The sequence below is a fragment of the Gavialis gangeticus genome, unplaced genomic scaffold, assembly GCF_001723915.1.
Source record: "Gavialis gangeticus isolate Ggan-Ray unplaced genomic scaffold, GavGan_comp1, whole genome shotgun sequence".
Lineage (NCBI taxonomy): Eukaryota > Metazoa > Chordata > Crocodylia > Gavialidae > Gavialis > Gavialis gangeticus.
Window position 1 is genome coordinate 33,189,967 of NW_017729006.1, and position 23,711 is coordinate 33,213,677.

General features: G+C 40.5%; 1 protein-coding gene and 1 long non-coding RNA gene across 7 annotated transcripts in view; one reads left to right on the top strand and one right to left on the bottom strand.

The window, feature by feature from the left end:
* GLI3 (GLI family zinc finger 3) overlaps nucleotides 1-23,711 on the bottom strand; it is a 287,319-nt gene that overhangs the window by 168,156 nt on the left and 95,452 nt on the right. The window lies entirely within an intron of this gene.
* Nucleotides 10,132-12,480, top strand: LOC109291875. The gene is made up of 2 exons (XR_002095971.1): nucleotides 10,132-10,205; nucleotides 11,470-12,480. It is a non-coding gene; the product is annotated as an uncharacterized LOC109291875 (long non-coding RNA).

The window sequence follows — 23,711 nt, forward strand, 5'->3', positions numbered from 1 at the left end:
ATCTGCTATAGCCAGACTGTAGATATCTACCTCTCCACTGGAAGTCTCTCCATCCTAAATCACAACATGTACTATGCTTTTAAATTCCTCCAGTATGTAAAATCATAGAAAATTAGAGTTGGAAGGGACCTCAGGTGGTCATCTAGTCCAACCCCCTGCTCAAAGCAAGACCATCCTCAACTACAGAATCCCAGTCAAGGCATTGTCTACTCAGGTCTTAAAAACCTTCAAGGATGGAGATTCCACAAGCTCTCTGGGTAACCTGTTCCAATGCTTTACGACTCTCCTAATGAGAAAGTTCTTCCTAATACCTAACCAAAACTTCCCCTGTTGCATCTTGAAACCATTGGCCCTTTTTCTGTTATCTGCATCACTGAGAACAGTCTAGCTCCATCCTGTTTGGAACCCCACTTCAGGAAGTTGAAGGCTGCTATTAAATTCCTTCTCAATCATCTGTTCTCCAAACTAAATAAGCCCAGTTCCCACCTCTGAGTCATTCATCCCAGCTCCCTAACCATTATCATTGCCTTCCACTGGACTCTAATTTGCCCACATCCTTTCTCTAGTGGGGGGTCCAAAACTGGACACAGTACTCCAGATGTGGCCTCACCAGTGCAGAATAGGAGGGAATAATCACTTCCCTTGATATGCTGGAAATGTTCCTACTAATGCAGCCCAGTATGCCATTAGCCTTCTTCTCAACAAGAGCACACTGTTGGCATATTCAGCTTATTGTCCACTGTAACCCGCAGGTCCTTCTATGCTTAAGCAATTGGTCCCCAGCTTGTACCAGTGTAAGGGATTGTTCCATCCTAAGTGCAGGACATTACACTTGTCCTTATTGACATCAGATTTATTTTGGTCCAAGCCTCCAATTTGTCAAGATCTCTCTGAATCCTAGCCTTACCCTCCAAACTATTCACTAGTCCCCGCCACCCCCTCCCCTCCTCTTATCTCCCAGCTGGTGTTATCCTCAAACTTGCTGAGGGTGCACTCCATCCCATCTTCCAGGTCACTGATGAAGATATTTAACAAAACCAACCCCAGGACCAAACCCTGGGGCACCCCACTTGACACTGGCTGCCAACTACATCAAGCCATTAACTACTACCCTCTGAACCCAATGATCTAGTCAATTTTCTACCCACCTTATAGTCCATTCATCCAACCTGTACTTCTTTAGCTTGTTTGCTTGCAAATGGAACATTAGGAGCTGAAGTAGTTCAGTTTCCTGCTACCCTCAACCATTTTGGAGGCATTTTTATTTTGTCTTTTATGTTGATTTGCTCAGTATACATACTAAACCACAGCGCTCGCATTGCAGTGGCCTTGTCTGTCCTGATTCGTCTGTCCTGGTTCATTTAGCCTGGCCCAGTTTCTGCAAGAGTGGGCACATCTACACAAGACACCGTAAGACATCTGTTTTACTGTGCATTAGCACATAATGGCCAAAACCATGCTAATGTGCAGTAGAATTAGTCTACTGCACATTGTCACAAAACACACATTCGCCTTTGCTACTGCGCATTAGCACGGGCTCATGCATCTTTATGTAGTACCTCATATTAGAGGTACATGCTTGTGTAACATGCTTATGTAGTACCTCATATTAGAGGTACTAAACGTGCAGTAGCAAAGGTGCATTAATAAATGTGTAGATATGCCCAGTGAGTATCATTTATGTTGATCATTTCCTTAAATAATTCATTTGCCCTTGCTATTTGGAAGCATTTCTCCAAGGTAAGATTTCTTTCCTTAAGCAGTCTCTTCTGAATGCTGGGTTCACATGTTTTGCAAATGATGCTGTCTCTGTTGATGGAATCTTTTGACACCAAATGTACCTGCTCAGAGGCCTCAGTGACACAGCCATTTATTCTGTCTTTTGTTTCTTGGTTTCTAGCACAAAAACAATGGTGTCTAGAACTTCAGTCTACCAGAGGTCACAGTACTCAAACATTTTAATCAACTATTTCAATGTTTTATACAGACTTCTTTGCAGAAGTGCTACTCTGTTTTCTTGCTTATCACACATATTCCTTCCTGTGAGTGTTCCTAGACTGACTTTTACTCCCATATTTATGGTGACATATGTTGGTATACTAGATAATAAGATTTAAGAACTTCATGTTGGTATAATTAAAACTGGGTCTTACTAAGAGAATGGCAACCATGCACACAGAATGGCTTTCTGGTGCCTCCTCCAGTTCTTTCCTTCTACAACCTGTACTTCTCCCCCTATATTACTTGTTGGATGCTACATCATGATGCGATACACGGGTTTGAAATTTGGCAGGGAGGATACTCTCATGCCAAAAATGTGCTTTTTAATGTTCCTATGAAAACACACACAAACTTGGCTAAGTTATAAGTGCCTTGGTCACCAGGGTTCACTGGGCTGCTGTGTACCTGAACTGAGAGAAGGCAGGCTGTTTCTCCTGAACTTTCAATGTCACCTGATCCCCATCCATGCTGGAACCCAGCTAGCAAAGAAAGGAGTCACACTGAGATGCAGAAGAATAAGAAAAGAAAGCAGTAAGTACTGCAGAACAGGGGCTAGGATGGAATGTAAAATAGAAGAGAGACAGAAGCCAACTGAGGGGAAGAGGAGAACATGATTCTAAGACAGGAGGAAAAGGAGAGGATAGGACAGGAAGAGCTAAGGGGTAGAGGGTTTGAAAGAAACAAGAGGGGAAGAGTTGGATACGTACAAAAGAGGGAGGTGGTACATGTTCCACAGAAAGAGAGGAGTTGGGTCAGTAGGAGCCAGGGCAAGAAGACAGAGAGAAGTTTAGGCACAGGGACAGAAGGATCTGCAAGAACTAGAGAACACTTTTTAAAACCTAGAATTAAAGAGAGATAGTGTAAGTCTCTACATTTCGCTGCTGTTGTCAAACAGTTTTCAAATCCAGCAGTAGAGAGATTTTCACCCCCCCACAGAGAGAATGACTGCTACCAATGTTGGTTCAAGGGGGAAGAGGTCTGTACTCTGGATCTATAGGGTGCATCCAGATGAGCGGGAATGTGCACTTCCCTAGGAAAAAGTAGCAGCAACACACCTTGTGTTCTGCTGCTGCTTGTCCCCGGGGAACGCCCATGCCACATGCACGCTGGCATGCAGTAAGTTACTCTGGGTGGGGTAGGAGAGGCTGGCGCCAGCAACTATGCTGGCCCCAGTAGCTTTTCCTGGGGGCCTCAGGAGCTGTAGCCATGGTGTTCCTGCAGCACAGGAGCCTGCACCACCCCATGCACCGCCTCACTTTTTTTTGGTGTGGATTTTTTTCACCCCAGCATCTCCCAGGGTCAAAAAAAACCAAAAACCCCACACTGCGAAGTAGCAATGCAGGAAATGCCTGAATGTGCACTGCGTGGCACCACAGACGGATCTGCAGCACCATATACCACATGTCTGTGCTTGTTTGGACATGTCCATAGTGTTCATATCCTATTGATGCCCCAAGTTGGGAGGATATATGGCTCCACACAAGGGGCTTTCTGTTCTTCCCATTTCTTTGTTAAAAACATAACATCCAAAAATAAAAGAACATAATTAAAGCACATTCCTTTTAGGCACTTTATCCTACTGAAGACATACATAGGACACAATGGACATTGGGACTGGTCCTGCTTTATGTTGGGCACCTTCCACTGAATTCCACAAAGGACTTGCAGGCCATATTTAGCACCTTTGCAGAATCCAGCCATTTTTATTTAGGGAAAGCATCCAAATACCAATGGAGTTTTATGTTATTAAGTTTTTAATTCTTCTGCAACTTCTTCCAGTGTTCAGAGATTTATGACATGTTTGGTTTTCATATACTGTTTGAGCTTTCCCATATCTATGATCTCCTCCCAGATTAGGAGAATAATGGGAACTGTGAGGGAGCCACATATATATGTGCATATATACACACAAGAATATACACACAGATATGTTACTAGGGGACATTATTTATATTAAAAAAGCATGGAAGAAGATTGGGCAAACATTGTCTCATTACTTTTAGTTGAAATAATAGCTTAAATTTGGTTAATGAAACCGGTCAGAAATAATCATCCAAGACACTATAAAATCACTTGCCTGATGGAGGTGATCTTCAACAACAGTGGTACAGATTTTTACCCAGCACATTTAAAGATCTTTAAAGCAGTCACTTATGGCAAAAGATTGCTTTATATGAGTGGTTTTTGCAGACATAAGACTGCATATCAATTTGTTTTGTGGCTTGTAGAGATCCACTAAATTTTCTTATGGTTAAATTTAATAAAATATTAGAACTCTCACCTACAAATATGAGAATTCAGATCTTTTAAACATGACTCTTATTTATCTACCAGTACCTATCTACAATTTTGCACAGCTATATTTTCTACTCAAAACATTTTCACACATTAAGAAAGAAAAAGAACTCAAGATGGGGTGGGGGAACAGTTTGGAGAGATAAAGGCATATAAAAATAATCACATTAAGAATGGGTTTAGACACTAATTGAGCAATGCAGTGGAGTACATGCTGACAATTAGGCATGTAAGCATGTCCAAAATTGATGTCTTAACTGCTTAAAAATTTAATGTTTACAAGATCCAGTCAGGGCACCATAACTTTTCCTCTGTCTGCCCCATATCCTGCTGGGTTCAAGGGGGAAGCTCTGAATGAAAAGCAAAACATGTATTTGTGAACTAAAATGTTGGGAAACTTGCATCACAAAAAGTTACAGCTTATGCATCTCTTTAGTGGCCATGACATTTTACATTTAAATAAATACAAACAAACAAACAAACCAGGCAAACTACCAAACCAAGAATCATTAGTTCACATTTTTTAACTAAATGTTTTTAAAATTTCCCTTAAAAAATGCATGTGCACCCATACAAATACATACATTTCTATTCTAAGAGACAAAGCTATCTTTGCCACATTGGTTTTTATTTTCAAATTTTGTAAGTTAAGCCAAATTGCCTTTTCTCAAATAGGATAAGACAAGCCTTTTATGAAGAGTTTCTTTCAATATCAGCATCCACCACCTAAACCACAGTGATGCTGTTGTAATAAAATATCATTTTTTGCACTAAGACATTGAAAACGTTTAAAATAAAGAAAACTGCTGTACTTCAAAGTGTCCTTTAATGCAGGGTTTTCATCTGAACCTTATGAGTAACAATTGGTATGCACAGGACTTTATGACAGAGCCTCCACTAGACAATTTAACATGTTACAGCAACTGTAAGCATCAAGCAACTAATGTACCAGTTTTGAGTAGAAAGCCTCTTTACTGACAAGTCACTCGTGTGCTAAATGAAGCCCTATGTTTGGTTACTGTAAATGACAAATATCTCAAGATCTTACCAACTTTCCTTTGATATATATGTAACTCTGTAGTGCTTTTTTGACTTAAAGCAGAATAGGTACAGGACAGGAGACATTTGAAACTCAGAAAAAATGGAACTCATTACTGAAAACAGTTTTGACTTGTTTGAGGTCTGCTTTTGCTGGTGAATGGAACAAATGATGTTTCTGGGTAAAAGCTGCCAAGTTTCATTAGAGTACTTCTGTGAAAGTGTATGATCTCAGAGGCTATACATGCTAATTTACAGTAGAGTTTAGATTAAAGTGATGAATGTGTATCTAGCATATATTTAAATGCAATTTTAAAAGAAAACCAAGTTGGGGCCTTCCCAATCAACATGCCACTGCAGATTCTCCAGCATAAAAACACAGTACCTCAAGCAATTGTTACTGTCCATACTGGCAAGACGACACTGTATTTAATTACATGTCCAATATAACTGTAAAGTTCATTTCCTAACACTGGGTTCAGCTATCAGAATATAAGTAGTTTGAACAGTGTTTCATATCTGTTTGATGGGTAAAAGCTGTCAGAAGGTCCTGTCAAACATGAAGCAGGAGTAAAAGATAAGATGAATTTCCCAGTAATTCAGTGGTAGGTTTTTTCTTTAGCTCAAGATGCCAGTTACCATTTTGCTGTCTCCTTCCTTCACATTCAATAACCTTAACAAGGTAGTTTTAAGTCTCTAAAACACTTTAATGGTATTACATTATTTTACAAACAAGATGAGTTAATAGGTCACAGTAAATATGTGCACACATGTTCAGCAATATGTCTGTTCATCTTTCCATATAAATATTTATATTTTTTCCTTTTATTTTCTTATTTTTCATGTTCACAAACCACAGCCAAACCAAGTTGCTCCAACACGTGTGAAATAAGTGTGATTTCATGATCTTTCTCAAATGGCTTAATATTTTGTTTAAAATATTTAACATTTTCCATTTATTTTCTCATTTAATAACACATATACAAACTGCAACTAAATTTTAGCACAACTTGGGGTCAAATTTTACTCCTTCTCTGTCACTGATTTCCACATAACAAGGTCAGTGGCAAGCTACTGAGGGCAGACAGCAACTGTGAATTTTGCTTCTGTTCCTAACAAACTTGGACTTCCACAGTGTGACAAACTCTCCTTGATGTTTTTCATTCTAATGGGATACCCATCAATGAACCAATGCCAGTTTACACTGAATGATGACCTACCAGCAGGTCCTAAAAGTTAAAATACTGGACCAAAGTTTATAAGACTCAAAATACAAAGGCTTTATTTTGCTTCATACTTTGAGTGCTGGGAAGTACAGGGCACTTCCACTGTGGTACTTGGCTTAGTGAGAGCACTCTGCACATTACAGTCTTATATTTACAGCTCAGAGCAGTAGGTCTTTCTGTTGTGTTTTCACCTTTCTGTTTCTTAAGGGTTATTTACATAGTGGTTTTCGTAACAGTTTAAGTATATTAATGTAGAAATTAACAGAGGTAAAGTAGAACCAACCCCAACTGTAGATGCAGTTATACTAATAGAGTCATTCTGAGTAGAAATCACACGTTCTAGCCATAGTAGTGATGGAGTGACAAGTTAATGGTTGGGATAGACAAGCTTTTGAATGCCATGCATCCTTCTTCAAGCCCAAGAAAAAAGTAGTTACAGGGACTAAAATCTCTCTGCCTTGTGCCTGCTTTTTCCTCAGACCTGAAGGAAGAATGCACTGCACTCAAAAGCTTGCCTAAGTCTAAGCTAGCCATGCAGTTGTACCAATAAAAGATACTGTCCACAAAAATCCTTATATTCTAGCCATGTTTTTTCCCCTCTAAACAGAATTGCTTCCCTATAAATGAAGGGTCAGTTGAAGGTGGACAATATTCTATTTATCCAAGTTCCTTGTAGCCTGGTTCCACACAGTTGAGAAAAGTCAATTTAAAGAAAATAGGTCAGTTTAAACTCAAATGGAACACTCCTATTGGGAGAAAGAGCGCTGTTGAAAGTACACTTCAGAAGGTAAGGTAAAGAATGGAGAGGACTAGATGCTCCTTTCTCTTATACCAGTGGAATCTGACAGCCTACAATTTAACTTTCTGTGATTTACACAGATGCAAGCGGAGAGAGCATCAGACCGTAAGAATCAGATGGATACCAGGCTAAAAAAAAAGCTGTTGTTTCATTTCATTAAATGCAAGATCTGAAATTTCCATTCTAAATAAAGTATAGTAATATCCTTGTGTGTTTAGATTCAAGTAGGACTGAGAAATGTATAAACAACTGAAGAATGAAGTAATCAGACCCAAGCTAACAAACACAAATATGGATGTACTCTTAAATGCACGGGGAGATTTCAAAGTATTAAAGCACAGGTTGTAGACGAGCAGTTAGGCTTCAGAATGAATATTTAGAGTGGTATTTTTTCTTTTACTATAAACTTCCAAGTTAAAAACTAAGGCAAGTAAAATATGAACCACTGTTTACTAGGTCCCTAGACTTGCCATTTAATACAGCTATTCATCAAAATATTTCATGCTTCTTGCCTGACATGGGTGTCTTGTTCAATCAATGGAAAGCTACTAAAAATCTCCTAAATATCCTATTCTAAACAATTCTTAGTGGCTACAACAAAAGCCTGCTTTTGATTTATTGAATAATTTGACCAGAGAACACCTGAAATCTCAACAACATTAAGTGCAATAACTTCTCATTCCTTTGTTGTATACAATATGAAATTTACCAAGATAAAAATTGACAGCACAAAGTTATCCTGAATCTATTCCAGCTGGACTAAGTTAACTACACATATTAAACATGGATTTTAGCTTGGGTTTGACATCATATTTCACTGATTCGCAAAACAAAACAAAAAAGAAAAAAAACAACAGGATTTGCTACCAATTCAATTTTAAATCTAAATATTTTTATACTAATTATGGAGCAAAGGGAAAATGTTGAAAACATTTTGACGCTAAAAGCCCTCCTGTTCTGATTAAAAAAATATCAGCTTTACATCTGCAAGAAATTTATAAAGTGGACTCTTTACAAATTGTTATGGAGCAATTTGTGCACAGTTAGTTCTTTGTTTAATCGAGAAATCTGCCCAAACCCTGATTGTGTGCTTATTTCCCTAAGGCTGAGAGTGAAGGTTATTTCATTATGTCTTTTGGGAGCAGCAATCTATCTAATACGTTTCTGAATTATTCCAGACTGAGCTGAAGCTGAACATGAGAACAAAGCCCTGTTTCCACAGCAGAAAGACTAGCCTAACTCCCAGCTGGGAAGATTTAGGCAGAGATTTATAAGTACAAACACTGAAGAAATTTGCAAGTAATTGCATGTATTTGCTCTCTGTTGTGGGATACAGTAAACTAGTATTTATTAAAACACATCAGTGAGGTACTGCTTATTATCCCTCTCCCAGACTCCTCATACATGGTCATAAAGGAGGTTTGTTTGTGTTTGTTCTTTATTCCTTAAGAGCATAAGTGCAAGTAAAAGGGGGAGAGTATTTTCTTTGCTGTGCAGTGCCTAGTGTTTGTTGCCACTGTAGCATACCCAAATTCCACTGCTTGGGATTAAATATGGTACAGACGGTGTTGAGGATAAACACAGAAGCATTACAAAACAGTGGCCTGACACAGTTATTAAGAATAAAAATCTCTCAGTATTTACACATTGCCACCAACAATCAGGTATGGCTGAACAAGTCGCTATAAGATACTCAGGCCTAATTTTTGTTATATATACTCATACACATTATCCAAACCCACATACACTACAACCATGTGCTCTGTAGTGACCTCCTATTCTATTACTGTTGAAATTTACAGTGTTAGTTTGGACTGACACAGGCCTAAGCAGACTGAGCATTCTTCAGCTTAGAGACCACATCTTTTAACACATAATACCACATCACTTGAGCTGAATGGAGACACTTGGGCTGGCTGTCTCATGGAAGTTCAGGCAAAAATCTTTGCCCATGTCATCAACATCACCCACTAGTTTGCCAAGGGCTGAACTGGCAGACCTCCAAGTCACCCCAAAAGACATTTGTTTTCCAAGGTTTTTCCTGAAGGAGAGGGATAGATGTGGAATGGAATCCTTTGGAAAGTTTATTTTATGAGACACTGGTCCAAATGGTCTTTCCCAAAAATATGCTGTATTACAGAATTCTTTTTATCATCACTATGTGATAACAGCATTCTTTATCTAACACATCAGTTACAAAACCCAAGCAATTTAAAGGTAAAGAAGCAAAGTTATAGGCAAATCAAAATATCAAACTGTTTATCAAAATATTTCAAGAGGAATTATCACCAGTTGATATAGTTATTATTGACTGTAAAAATCTTTATTCAGTCAGTATTAACCATGCAAAAATGAGGAAAATGGCTCTGTACAAAAAAAAATAGATTTTTTGCATTAGAGGTTAACCATATATAGCACTACATGTATTTTATGAGTCTTATGAAACGTTTTTGTGTCGTTTTTAATATTTTGAGATAACTGATGAGTTTAGCTGCATGCTATTCTACTTTGAAAATCTCACCTTGTAATCATTCAAGGTCTGAGTTAGTGTAGTTTATACTTGGTAAGAATAATGTGCTTGTTTACAATGTGGGCAGTGTAAGATTTATGATATCCTTAATCATTAATTTTCTTGTTTATAAGTGCCTGGATTGTATAACTCATGAGGCAAATTAACTTCATTGCTGTCACTCAGCAACCTTACATACCTATTAATATTTACATTTTGCTGTTTGGAGTTCTGTATAAAGTCCCCAACCCTCCGCCCACCTTTGGTTTTCTCAACTGCAGACTCTCCTTATGCTTTTGGCACCAATTCATGAAAACAGCTTTGTTTGGGATAACAGGTAAGCAGCTGCTTAACTTCAGGCACAGATTGTATTTAACTGAAGTCAGAGGAATTTAACCACATGTTTATAGGCAGTCCTAAATGGAGATGAGTATATGCATTGGCTTAATTTCTTTTTGTTAATTTTCAATAAATGGAATGAATGGGCCCTCATATTAAAAGAACTGAGTGAGCAGAGTTGGTCAAACTCGATAACTGATCTTGTGAGACCTGCCTCATTCACTGAACACTTGACAAAATCTGCACTTTCATTATGTAGCAAAATTAGCCATATATAAATGCACAGCACTGCCTATGTTCATCTTGAAGGCAGGCAAAAAAATATATCACAGAAAATTAATTTTCAAATCCAAAGTTAGAAACTAGAGCCAGGATTTTCTGAAATAAGAGTCCCAAGTCTGTGGGATTTCCTAACACACCTAATTGACTAAGGGCTCTAAGTATGAGCCCCATTAATCAAAAACTCAATTTAAGCTTCAAAAAAAGTTGTCTGCTTTTCAAATTACTGCACATACAGCAGCTTTCAATAGGAACCGCTTGATGCTCAGCATTTTTGACAATCAAACTACTTCTACTTCTTCAGGCAGCTACATCAACCTTTAGGAGTCTGATTTTAGTCTGCTATTTTGCAAACTTCGCATTAAGTCTCTTGGTTCCAATGCCCATCCCATTAATAATGATCATCAACCAAGCAGTTACCCTTCTTAGTAATTTCATGTGAAAACATCTGGGTAATAACAATGCTTTGAAGTCAGTGTATGGACAAAGTGGACAAGGAGAATTACTCCACTTGACAACCAGGGAGAGAACAGAAATTTAAGACAGTTTTCAGGACTAACAGATTAAGCCATGGGACTAGCATAATAGATAAGGATTGTATTTTAAGCTCTGCCACAAATGTTCTTTGAGATTTTGAACAAATGACAATGTCTATGCCATTCAGTTATGTCAAATGGCAAAAGGACTTGTGCACACCCTTTCAAGATCAAGACTGCATTGTCACATGGTATGCCTGGAGAAGGGACTTAAAAAAAACAATACATAACCCCTTCACCCCCGCCCCAAAACCCCCAAACAAACCCAAGAACCAAAAAAACCCCAAACAAATCATGGTGTTTAATTTAATTTCTTTTAAAACACAGCCTGGGCCAATAATGAAAGTGCTCTCCATTATAGTTATTCCACACTGGTTTCACAGATAGAACATGAAATCTATTCTCAAATATTTTACTATCCTTGACCCTGAAAATTGTTTCTTGCAGGAACCAATGTCAAGCTCAACCAAATTTGAGCCAATTTCAAATTCCACTGGGTAAAGGGACTTTGTTGAGCACAGAGAGGGACACCATGAACTGGATGTTTTGCCAAATGTCAAAAAGGAAATGTTTAAAACTTTCTTAATTTTTTTAAAGGGATTTAATTGATTCAATGTTTTATCAGAACCTTTTAATGAGATTTAACCCTAAAAATCCAAGCCTGAGAATTTTTCTTTTTGCATTACAGAGGGATGTAACTCAGACTTATAATGGGACTGTAACATTAACTATAATGAAACCATCACCTTAATTTAGTCAATACCAACCACCTGCAGATCCAGAATTGAAACTCTGGTCCCATAGTTTCAAACTCAAAGCCTTCACCATTTGAACTCAGAGATAACTACTGTTACCTATCACTTACATAAGGATCCTTAGGTTACTCCTAAATTGCAATTCGTTAGTGCTCAAATATACAAAGCTCATTCCAACTCCCACTGATCTCATGAAAGACATTTTTATGCAGCTCTGCCACCTCAGTCAGGTTCCTAGACAGCTTAGCTCCTAGAAGAGATATGTTTTAAGGAGCTTCCCCTACTGCAGCCAATATGGAATGCAAAGTAAAGCAAGTTTCCATTGCATAGATTGAGGAGACAGAGGTAGGTTTTGTGTAGAGAGGATTTAATCTCTGCAATACAGAAAGTCTGGAGGAACATGCATAAAAGTTCAGTGAAAGAAAAGTATGTAAGTGCAGGAGGCCAGGAGAAAGTAACAAGGAGTTGGGAAATGGACTCTGGAAGATGTATCAACAAAAAACAAAAAGTTGTTTTGGAGACCTGAATGAAATGGAAAGGTCAAAAAAGAGGGCAGAGTCTTTTTATGAAGAACCCCTACAAATACCTTTTTGGTGAGAGAGATCCTAGAGTACTTCAATGAAACCTGTGGTTACTGTTATTAGTATTTATTTCAAGTGTTCTGCTCTGAAAATAAATAGATTTCACTGAACCAATTACCCTACGGATAAATCCTGGAGTTCTTGTACATGCTGTTAAATTTAACGGAAGTTCCCAGTGCAAATTTCTTGCAGGATTCAATTGTAAAATTACTCTACTCAACCCTATAAGAAATTCAAGGTCACAGTAACAGCATACCTCAAGCTGGGTGGCAGCATGAATGCAACTACTGATGTACCTTTGAACAGTAGAAATTTACTACTAACTTTTACTAAAACAAAAAGCCCTTGTATAAGCTAGATGCTGTTAATATATGGCTTCCAATGAACATAAACTCCTGCAAAACTGTTTCAGGCTAGACAAAATGAAGAATTTCTTTACTGTCCGAGCCCCCAAGGTCTGGAACAGCCTGCCACCGGAGGTGGTTCAAGCACCTACTTTGAACACCTTCAAGAGAAATTTGGATGTTTATCCTGCTGGGATCCTATGAACCCAGCTGACTTCCTGCCCCTGGGGCAGGGGGCTGGACTCGATCTTCCGAGGTCCCTTCAGCCCTAATGTCTATGAAATCTATGAACAATTCCTATTCAGCTTCATACTGGTTAATCTGAAATCAATTTCAATTCAATTTTCATTCCCTGAAAAAGTCACCAATGCAAAAATGTAATATAAAATCTGCTAGCACTGAAATGTTTGGACTGCCCAGAGGTATGAAGACACTGAAGCTGCCAAAAATATTTTAGTATACATAATTAATAATTAATAGGTACCTAGCAGCACCTGCTGTAAGTAGATTTATATTAGGTTTTACAAAGACCCTATAGCTGATCTTAATTTTATCTTCAAAAGTGAAATTTCCAAAAGGTTTTCCATGATCGTTCTCAGTTTATGCAAAGCCTGTTAGGTATTTTTGGGTTATGGAAAGATATTAAAGTGGAAAACAAGATCTTATACTGAGGTATTGCCTTCCCCTAAGAATAAAGGGAAGGCAAAATTTTAGTCTGAATTTGTCAGGGTGGCTCATCTTTACTGATTTACTACATATTTTTTATTTAGGACTCAATAATAAAAACCTCTGGTCCACACAAATGCAACAGTAACACTTGCTACCACTAGCGATACTGCCCAATTTCTGTCCCTACCCTCCAGGGCTAGGGACAGACATTGCACATAAACTGGTTTAAGCGATCAGAAACTGGTTTAAACCTGTAATAAAATGTAAGTTCAGTGCACATAAAACAGTTTTAAAAAGGCTGAAACCGATTTGAGATAAACCTGGTTGAATGCAGTACCAGATTTAACTGATTGAGCTCAAACCAGTTTATGCAATGTCTGTCCCAGACCGGTTCCTGGTTTAACTTAAACCAGAGACCCCCAGCATCCTGGCATGCTCTCTGGGCTGGGCTTTCTGCTCCAGCTCAGAAGTGCTGGCCCAGACCCTCTGTTCCCCAGCCCGAGCAGGGACAGGCAGGGGTGGGGGCCTGGCCCTGGGAAGAGAGCAGAGAAGAGGTTTATTCCACCCCCCACCTCCCCTGTCCCACTGGCAGGGACCTGCACGTCTCCGCCGGCTGCTCCAGCAACGGTCCTGGCAGCAGCACTGAATGAACTGGCCAAGGAGGCATTTAATTCCCCCCCCTCCCTGTCCCACCAGCATACATCTGGACTGGGGTCTGTAGCAGCAGGGCTGGGACATGGTCAAACACTGGTTGGCCTGACCCCTGAGTCAGGGAGGCAGGGAAAGGGTTTATTCCCCGCTGTAGGAGGACCACAAGTCTGGCGGTCTGCCAGCCCTGACCACATGCTTGCTCTTGCTCTATAAGCCCTCTCCTGCCCCCCTGACAGACGTCAGAGGGAGGGGGGAACAACCCCTCTCCCTGCCCCCTCGCCTAAGGGATCCTGCCAGCTGGGCTCTGGTCATACCCTTGCCCTACTGCTGGAGCCATGAGGTGCCAGGGCCCTGATATAGCTGCTGCCCCTACCCTGGTGTCTGGGCATCACGAGCCTCTTCCCAGTGGAGGGGCCATGAACAGGGGTCAGAGCTGCCATGGACTGCACAGGGTGGGTGGTGACACCAGCGCTCAGAGGGGGCCATTGCCTCCCAAGCCCACCTAGTGCTGCCACTCATCTGCGGTAGCTTTCCCTGCCCAGAGTGCACCCCCCACCCTCGCTGGGAAGGGGCTCATGCTCCGGGACACCATGACAGGGACTGCTCCCCGATCATGGTCGCTCCCCCTTTGCTGCTCTAGGGACAAGGGTGCGGCCAGAGGCTAGCCAGCTGGGCCCCTCTGGCAGGGGGCCGGGAGGGGGTTATTTCCCTCCTCCGCCCTGAGGGGACCACACGGGTTCTGCCCACCCCAACCACTGCTGCTGCTGCTTGCAAGGAGTGAGCAGCAAGATAAGCCCCCTCCACCAGATGTCAGAGGGAGGGAGAAATAATGCCCCCACCTAAGAGGCCCTGCCAGCCAGGCTCTAGTGGTACTCCTGCTGCCCCTGGAGTGGTGAGGGGGAGCAACTGTGACAGGGGAGCACAAGCCTCTTCCTGGTGGGAGGGCCACGAGTGGGTATCAGTAGTGATCAGGGCAGGCAGACACCACTGCAGTCTCCCAGGGACAGAGGGGGAAATAACCTCCCTTCCTGCCCTCTCTGCCTCAGGGGCCACAATGGCTGGTGTTTCACTGCACCCTGGCCCCACCGCTACAGCCACGAGGGGGGAGCTCCAGGTGGACCCCAGCCCTGGTCCCTACCAATGGGACAGGGAGGGGAGATTAAACCCCTCCCTGGCCAGTTCACTCAGAGCTACTGCTGGCACTGGTCACGTTCCCCCCAGCACAGCTTCCCTGCAACTAAGGGCTGCTCTAATGCCCCCCATCTCCTGGCCTGAGCAACTGTAGGCATGTGCCTACATTTCCTCAGTCCAGGAGGGAATGTCTGTGCAATTTCAAGCTGATTCAATCTAGGCAGGTTAGATTAACTTACAAATATTGAACCAATTCCAGCTCTGGCTTTTTGAATGTCTGTCCCTAGCCCAGAAGACTCCATGCCTTCACAACTGCATGGAAGAAGGTGTAGGAGTCAACCTGAGGCCTGCTGGGGGTACCACCATGTCAGAGAACCCTCACAGGGGGCCTTACAGGAATAATCACACTTCCCTCAGGCTTCCTGGGTACCTCAAAGTTGAGATAGGGAATTTCATCTCTAAATTTTGTGCATAACAATCTGTTTCCTAAACAATGGGATAGACTGCATGTTTCCAATTCAGCCCACAGCAAAGAAGCATCATGTTGCCTGAAGCAGCCTAAGAAGGAATTTGAGATTCCCTGAATCACTGTCTCCCTTGTTTTGTCTTTTTGCTGCCCTGAGGAAGGAGTAAGCTTACTGGGTTTACATAAACAGAAGGTGTCCCAAAGTTCACTTCTCTGCTTGTCCAACCCAGCCCTTGTGCAAGTAGAGGAGAAAGGGAAGCAGTGACTCTGGGGAACCTACCACTCCCCACATGCAGGAAAAGACAACCCAGCAGAGGGAAAATATAGGTTGCCTTTAGGCCTGTGCTTTAGAAGGATGGACCATAATTTGGACCAATATAATTTAGTTTCCCACCATTTTTCCACAACTTAAGATATACATGGTAATTTGTCATACTCTGTATCACTTCACAATATTAACTGCCAATATCTGTGATGTTTCCATAAATGCAGTTACTCTAAATTATATAACAGTAGTGTAATGTAATTAAGTAAGTAGCACCAGGAAACAAATGTGGATTTGTCTGATTTGTGGGCAAAGGGGTAATATTAATCAAACTTATGTTAGAAATAGATCAATGACTTTCAAAATTATACTACAAAAGTATAAATTGCTGATAAGTAGTTATAAGACACTGAAGAACAGGGGTATCTACTTATGTGATTTAAAGTGCATTTTTAAATTTTTGATGGATGCAGATAGCTAGATATATGAGTGCAGTATAGTACTACATAAAGTGTGTGTAGGTGTGTGTGCACACACACACATAAGCCACAGAGTTATGAATGTAAGCATATATGGGCAAGAATCTGGGATGAGTCAACAGCACTTCACACTAACCTATTTTATTACATTCATGTTACTTGGACTTGTTTCCTTTTCTTAGTCTCCTTTTGTTCCTCTGCCTTTGAACTGGTTAGCAGAGAAGCAATTTGTATGAATGGAACATAATAAAACTCACAAATACAGTAAAAAGTAAATATGTATATTGCTTTTAAATCATTATGTTTGGGAAATTTGGAGGTGCATAAAGGTCATAGCACTTATACATATATACACATACATGTTAAAATGGGAATTATAAGGCAATACTAAACTATAGGGCTTCCTATAAATCTTACATAAAATTATCACCCTATGCAGAAACTCAGAGCACCTTTAAAAATACCAAGGTTAGTAGAGACTGCTGTTAAGCTATGAAGCCACAGAAAAGCAGTATACAGGAAGCAGTAACTTCCACTCTCACTGAAGTAACGTACTCATAAAGACACTCAGTTGACACTAAATCCCTATTTAGCCACCAAACAAGTATGACACAGGCAACAGCCCTATATTACCTTTACTATGGCCATTTTCTGGAAGCATACCTCTGTGGACCAGAGGATACCGAGATCTCCACAGCAACTCAGTCCTCAGCCTTCTGCTCAGATTGCCAACCTGAGCTAATCATGAGACCACTTATCCACAATGATCCGAACTGAGATCACCAAGTTATTTAACATAGGTTAGAGGGGAAATAGCTGTCTGACCTTAAATAGTTTCAGTTACTACAAAACTGGACTACATAAAAAATCCTTAAGCCATTCAGGTTTTCTAAAACAGTAAGTTTAATGTTATTCTGAGTGTCAAAATCATTGACTTATTTTCACGGACTCAGTGTCATACAGTGTTCCCATTATTTTTTACCTCAGTTGCCACCTTAAAAAAATCACAACATATTAAAATTACTTTAATATGGTTTATTCAATCAGGGAAACAAAAAACAACACTAATTTTTTTTTTAAATGCTGGGGGGACAATTCTTTGTTCAGACTCAAGATTGAGGTCCTTTCTGAATCCTCAAAAAAACCCACATTTTGATAGAAAATGATATATCAAGTAGGGAGTGCATAATCAACCAAACATAATGGGAGACAGGAAAATACAGGCTTCTTTCTAGATAAGAAATACAGGATCAGATTCTGCATCAATTATTGCCAATGATAGCTTGCTGCTGATTTTACCGGAAATAAGATCAGCCTTTTTTGTTAAAGAGAATCCGAAATGTTTGTTGTACTAGCATGCAAACACTTAACTGTAGATAAACAATTATTAATAAATTAACATAATTACATAAATAATTTGTAAGTATATAAATTATACATTCCCAATCCTGAACAAAATAATATTGATGTAAAATCCAATACTGTATGCATACATATAAAGCAATAGTGGAACAATCTCTAATACTGGAGCCAACATCTCTCCTATAAAAAAGAAAAGAGAAAGAAAGAAAGAAGTGTGGTGGGGGGAAGAAAAAGAAAAAGTGCCAAAAACAGCAGGCTATGTAGAGTAACCGGAAGCTGACAATTTACTGCTAATGGTTCAGTGTCTGCAAAGAACTGCTCAAGCTGTGCTCAACAAAAACTCAGTAACAGCCAAAGAGGGAAGCAAAAAGGGCTAGATGTTTGGTTTTAGCTTTCTGTCAAACACTGTTAAATATGAACCCCCCAACAATTTCAAAAAAATGAATGAAAAAAATGCAATAATGCTTTGTACAGGTGGTACCAAGGTCCCTGGCTGGGCCTTCAGACAAAACCATTCCCATGTAAACCTTAAAGAGGATTAATCCTCAAGGACCACTGTAATGAGACCTTAAAAGGCTGAACAACAGCAGCCTATCACTGAAGGAAACACTAGCTTGCTCCCAGAAGTCTTCTCTAGCAGAGTTACATCAAAGCAAACTGGGACCAGATAGCAGGATTCTGCAAGAATCCCTTATCTCAGCGCTAGCGGATGCTTCTCCTCTGATTGTCTTGAACTGCCACCTGTCCCAGGCATCTTTGAAGGCAATGCTAAGCCTGTGATGGATCTGACCTCCTTGAGCTGAGATTCTTTTATGTCTTTCTTCATTTTCTGCTCTGTTACATTCTTTCCCTGCAATGCACACTACATGAAACAAAGGGAGTTCTCACTCCTTGACTCACTGTCCCCAGCTATTTGAAAGCAAAAAAAACAATGTTAAGGATTATACTCCACCCGCAATATAGAGCTGTCCTCAGGAGACAAGCCTCTTATTTTTGAGAGTTATAACTAGATGGCTTTTACATGAAGGGACTTTACAATGGGGTTCAACATAGCTGGGAGCCAAGATATGAAAGCTGCATAGCAGAGATAGCTTAAAAACAAAAAGCTTTAAAAAACAGAAGTACATTAAAATGATATTACAAAATAACCAGGAAAATAACCAGGAAGCAACAAGCCACAGAAGTGCATGTATATAATCTTCCTACACTGCACACAAACATCTTATAATATTCCTGTTAAAATCATCCTGGGGTTACGGGGTGTGTAAGGGGGAGTGGGTAACGTTAGGCATTTCCGAAGTTATGCTACCTGATGCATTTGTGAATACACGCACACAGTATATAAAAGTATACTTAAGATTGAACACACACATATGTAATTCAAATCTATGCAAATTGTGTATCTTTTATGGAAACATAGAGTATGTGCATACATCACTGCACTGGAAACTCACATTGTAAGGGTTGGCCTGCCCATAGTAAATGCAGGGTCAGCGGCTCATATGAGGCATGGTGTCACTAACACACTCCTAGCTGCTAGCACTCTATTCCAGCACTTTTCATGCACAGAAGTGCACATAAGAAATTCAGTGCGAGGGGATTACTCACTGACCTAGATATTACATCTGCTATAGGTACACATACAGATGAGAAAAGACTGCACTAAACAACCCTAAACAGGCAGCTCTAATGGTACACCAATTAAGAAATGCATCAAAAGGAAAAAGTTGAAAGAACTGAACATCTTGAGAGCCGCCCTCCATCATAGACATCACAGCATGTAATTGGTGAGTAAGCACATCCCAGCCTAGACTGTGATTTGCCCTCAGCAGGTATGTAATGCTGGAGAAAGGCCTCCTCCTATTCATCCTACACTCCTCACAATAGCTCAGGAAAGTACAAGACTAGAACGGACAAAGCATTAGCTGCCCAAAAGGAGGGAGATTAAAAAGGCCATGGTCACATGTCTCTTCACTAGCTAAGAGACATTCTGCAACAGTAGTGTGTACTGGATAGTCTCCTGGAGCTCCCCCTGGGACAGCATGCCTCCTCACCCATCTCCTGCTAGTGCACTTTGGCTTAAACCACAACTTAGCTCATAGTTTGCAATGAACTCAAAAATGAAAGCCTCTTTATAAAAATGGTGATTTGTCAGAATTTGCTGGTTCAAATGGAAAACCACTTCTCTTGATTTAAAATGAAATGCCACAGACCAGTCCACACAAGAAATGAGCAGGAGTTCTTTCAGGTCACAATGTGTTTGCTAGAGATGTGTTGGTTCAGTCTTTGTAACCCCTTTTTTGGCACTTCACATAAGCCAAAGTATAGCACTTCCACGTGGACTTGGTTCACAAAGGGTTTCTTGCCATGAGTTTTATTTGTGTTTAAGCTTTTCACTTTTGTGTGATTAGAGGTCAGGTTGCAGGATCACAGTCCAGTAAAAAAGTGAATAAATGAAGAATTAAAATAATCACAAAAGAGTGTCCCGGCAGAGGTCTTATGTTATGCATGAGGCACGTAGAGATCCTTACGTCAATAACTTTGCAAGTCTAATATTATGAGGGTCAGGTGATAAAGCTACAAGATAAGGAGGACAAGCTTTATTTCTCATGTATAAGGTGCATCTCTACCTTGCCTTCTGCTGAATTACCTCTCTCTTCCAGTTACCAAAAAATAGAAAGAAAGAAAAAAAAGAAACCCTACTTATTTGCCGAGTCCTAAATCGATATCTAAACCGTTTGACAATTCCACGAAAGTGAGCACTAGTGTTTATCCACACGCATGCCTTGATCCAACAAACATGACTCCCATAAGTTGCCTTATGGTTTCATTTCAACAAAGACCACTTAAGGCACGCAATGAAACATAGCAACTTTTTAGAATGTAAAGTAGAAGTGTTCGAGCAACATTTATTTCAACACTTCCTTCTTCATTAGCCATTTACTTCAACACCATTCCACGTGTTATATTCAGCTGTTACCATAATCAGGCATTTACTTAAAAATATGTTGTATGTCACTGGTCTTGGCTGCATTAGTCTTGGCCGTTACCTTTAAACTGCTGTAACAGCAAGCCAAAGATAAAAGCCTGGCCTGGGAAACAATAAAATGGATTCCTGGGCATTGTGAGGACTACACATGTCTACTACTATTTTGAAGCATTACTGAGGCCTAATACAAAGTTTGCAGAAGTCAGTGACATTGGTTCCACTGATTCCACTGGGTTTTTGAATAAGCCCCCTTCTTCTGCATTTCGGGAAAGCTAATGACTCAGGGAGGTGCTGACATAAGAAAGAGAGAAGAGCCTGAAGGAAAGGGACTGGTTACTTCTTCTGCACTCTACTTATTCTAGTCCTAGGCAGAATACATGTGCAGTTACATTTTCAAAATGTCATTTTATTAGCCCAGATAGTCTGATTGGTAGATACAAAACACCCCAAAACTCACTAAGATAAATGCTAAGACAGTATAGTATATCTATATCCCTCTGCTTATTTACTTTTTTAAAAAGAGATCTTTGTTAAACTTAGGACTCTGAGAATAGCATGCGCACACACACTTAGCTGTTCTCAAACTATGAATGGTGAAGCATGGAACATCTGCTGGTAGCCACATATTGCTGGGCCTTCCTCCTCCTTTCAGCAGCTAAAATTATAAAACTAGACCTAACATATATATTTTTCTCATATTATTTTTTTATGTTATATAATAGTTGTCCATATTAGTAGACATTGGTTTTACTATAAATGTTGTGGTCATGAATGAAAGAGAGAGTCCATGTGACTGTGAATGCAGACAGACACATCTACAAGATAATTTCAATATTAATAAGTGGTTGGTTGGTCCATGCTCTTAAAAATCCCAAGAACTGAAGCTGCAAATGATTTAAAGCAGTGTTTTAATAAGGGGTTAAAAGCTACAGTACAAGCTTTCCAAGAGTTAGGACACTAAAATGGTATGGTTAACAGGAATCTAATTGGGTAACTAGGTGTGAATAAAAGAAAACAAAGAGGATGGCTAAGAGGCTCTTGTCCTAAGTACTGAGCTTAATAAAGTGAAGCCTTGTCCTTGTTAGAAATGATTCACTAACAAGAAGTACTTAAAATGTCTTAAAGAAAAAACCATGTTCAAGTGTGGCCTCCTAAAAGGTGGTTAAACATGGTGCTAAGAAGGGACTGTATGACAGCTTTAAAACTGTACTATAGAGATGGGAATCATGCTGCCTCCTGCTAAAAACACATGAAGTACCTAACATCGCTGAAAGATGCTAGTCTGAACAGAAGTGAAGATAAGTTCCAACTCTAAACAAAAGCTTGCTTGTTGCATTGAACACACTGAGTTAAATTACAGTGCTAAAACTTCAATGAAGTCTGTTTTAGTCACTCACATAGGCAGACAGAGAAAAGCTAAAGCAGCACAATTCCTTTCTTCACCAATCTGAAACACTAAAGAGGGGCCTGAGAAATCTAATCCCTCCAACAGACGTTCAGTTAAAGGTGCAATGGGATCTGATCCATGATCTCAACAATCACACCTCCTGCCATGCCACACAGAAGGCAGGATGTGTGGTTTTGGGATTGGGGATTAGATTTCCATCACCCCCTATTTGCCAGTGCAGGGAAAACCCAGGATCACAATCCTGGACTCCCCTTCCATCAGCAAATTGAAAACTAGGTGCCTGACAATAAGCTGTCTGTTGTTTCAGGCTAGGGACTGAGCCAGGGTCTGGAATTGGCCCCAATGTGGTCTCCACCACGTGGACAATCAGCTGATTGTGAAGTTCAGCAGCTCTAGCTGGCTTGCCAGCATGGGGGATCAGAGGAAAGGACTTCCCCTACTGGGGATGTTAAACCTCACTGGGTTTTTACACATGATGGGGTCTCCATGTGCCAACAATTAGTACAAACTGTGTATGCAGTCCAGCTGGGCTGCACATATGGCTTTTCCAGGTCGCAGTACACGGACCAGGTAACCTCTCCCCAATTCTGAAGTCCCATTCCACTAGGACCTTTAAAATCAACACGTGCAACTGTGTTGCGCACAGTTTTCTGACATCCCCAGTGCAAGGGAATCTCAGAATCAGAAAAAGCTCCATGATCCTGGGGTCCCAGTGTGCTGGGACCTGCAAAAACTGCTGTGAAGCCCACACAGTTGTAAGGGTCCTGGCATGCCAGTACACAGGATCAGGTAACCTCTCCCCGATTCCAGGGATCCCATGCACTGGAGGTATAAGAAAACTGTGTGCTGTCCTACTGCATAGGCTGATTTTAAAGGTCTGGGGGAGATACTCCCCAACTAAGGGTGCACAGCACCCCTCATCTCCCTCTGTGCATCAGGCAGGGGCACAGGGTCCAGGAATCAGTTCTGTGCCCAGCCCAAGATAGTAAGGGGACACTCAACTGAGCACTAAATCTGTCCTGGGCTAGCCCCAAACTGCCACATGTTCAATTCAAGGGATAATAGAAACAAGCCATAAAGATGTTACTCATTGTACGTGGAATAACTTTCTGGCTCATTTACTGTATTATGCCATAAATTGACTTGAACGTGTCACCAGGTTAAAAGGCTAATTGTGTCTTAACTGTAATATGTGCCACAGACGTCAGGCTTTTAATCAAGACTATGCAAAAGTCTTTTGCAGCTCATTATTATTATAGGTCCTAGGAGCCCTAGTCATGGACCAGGACCCCAGCTTGCTAGATACTGTATAAACACACAAGTTGAAATCTGAAAGATGTCCCATCCATTGTTCTGCTGCTGGAAATACAGTAACATGGTGGTTATAAACATAGGGCCACCAGGGTTTGTCCAAAATAAGTATGGGCACAACAATAAGTCCCCAACAGAAATAACAAGCTCCACATGCAGAGAGACTTGAGACCTTTTAAGAGATCTTGCACTCTAAATTGTGTGCGCTGGCTCAAGCCACATCACGTATAACAAACAGACATTGTTTGTAAAGCACCTAGAACATACCTGTCAACTCA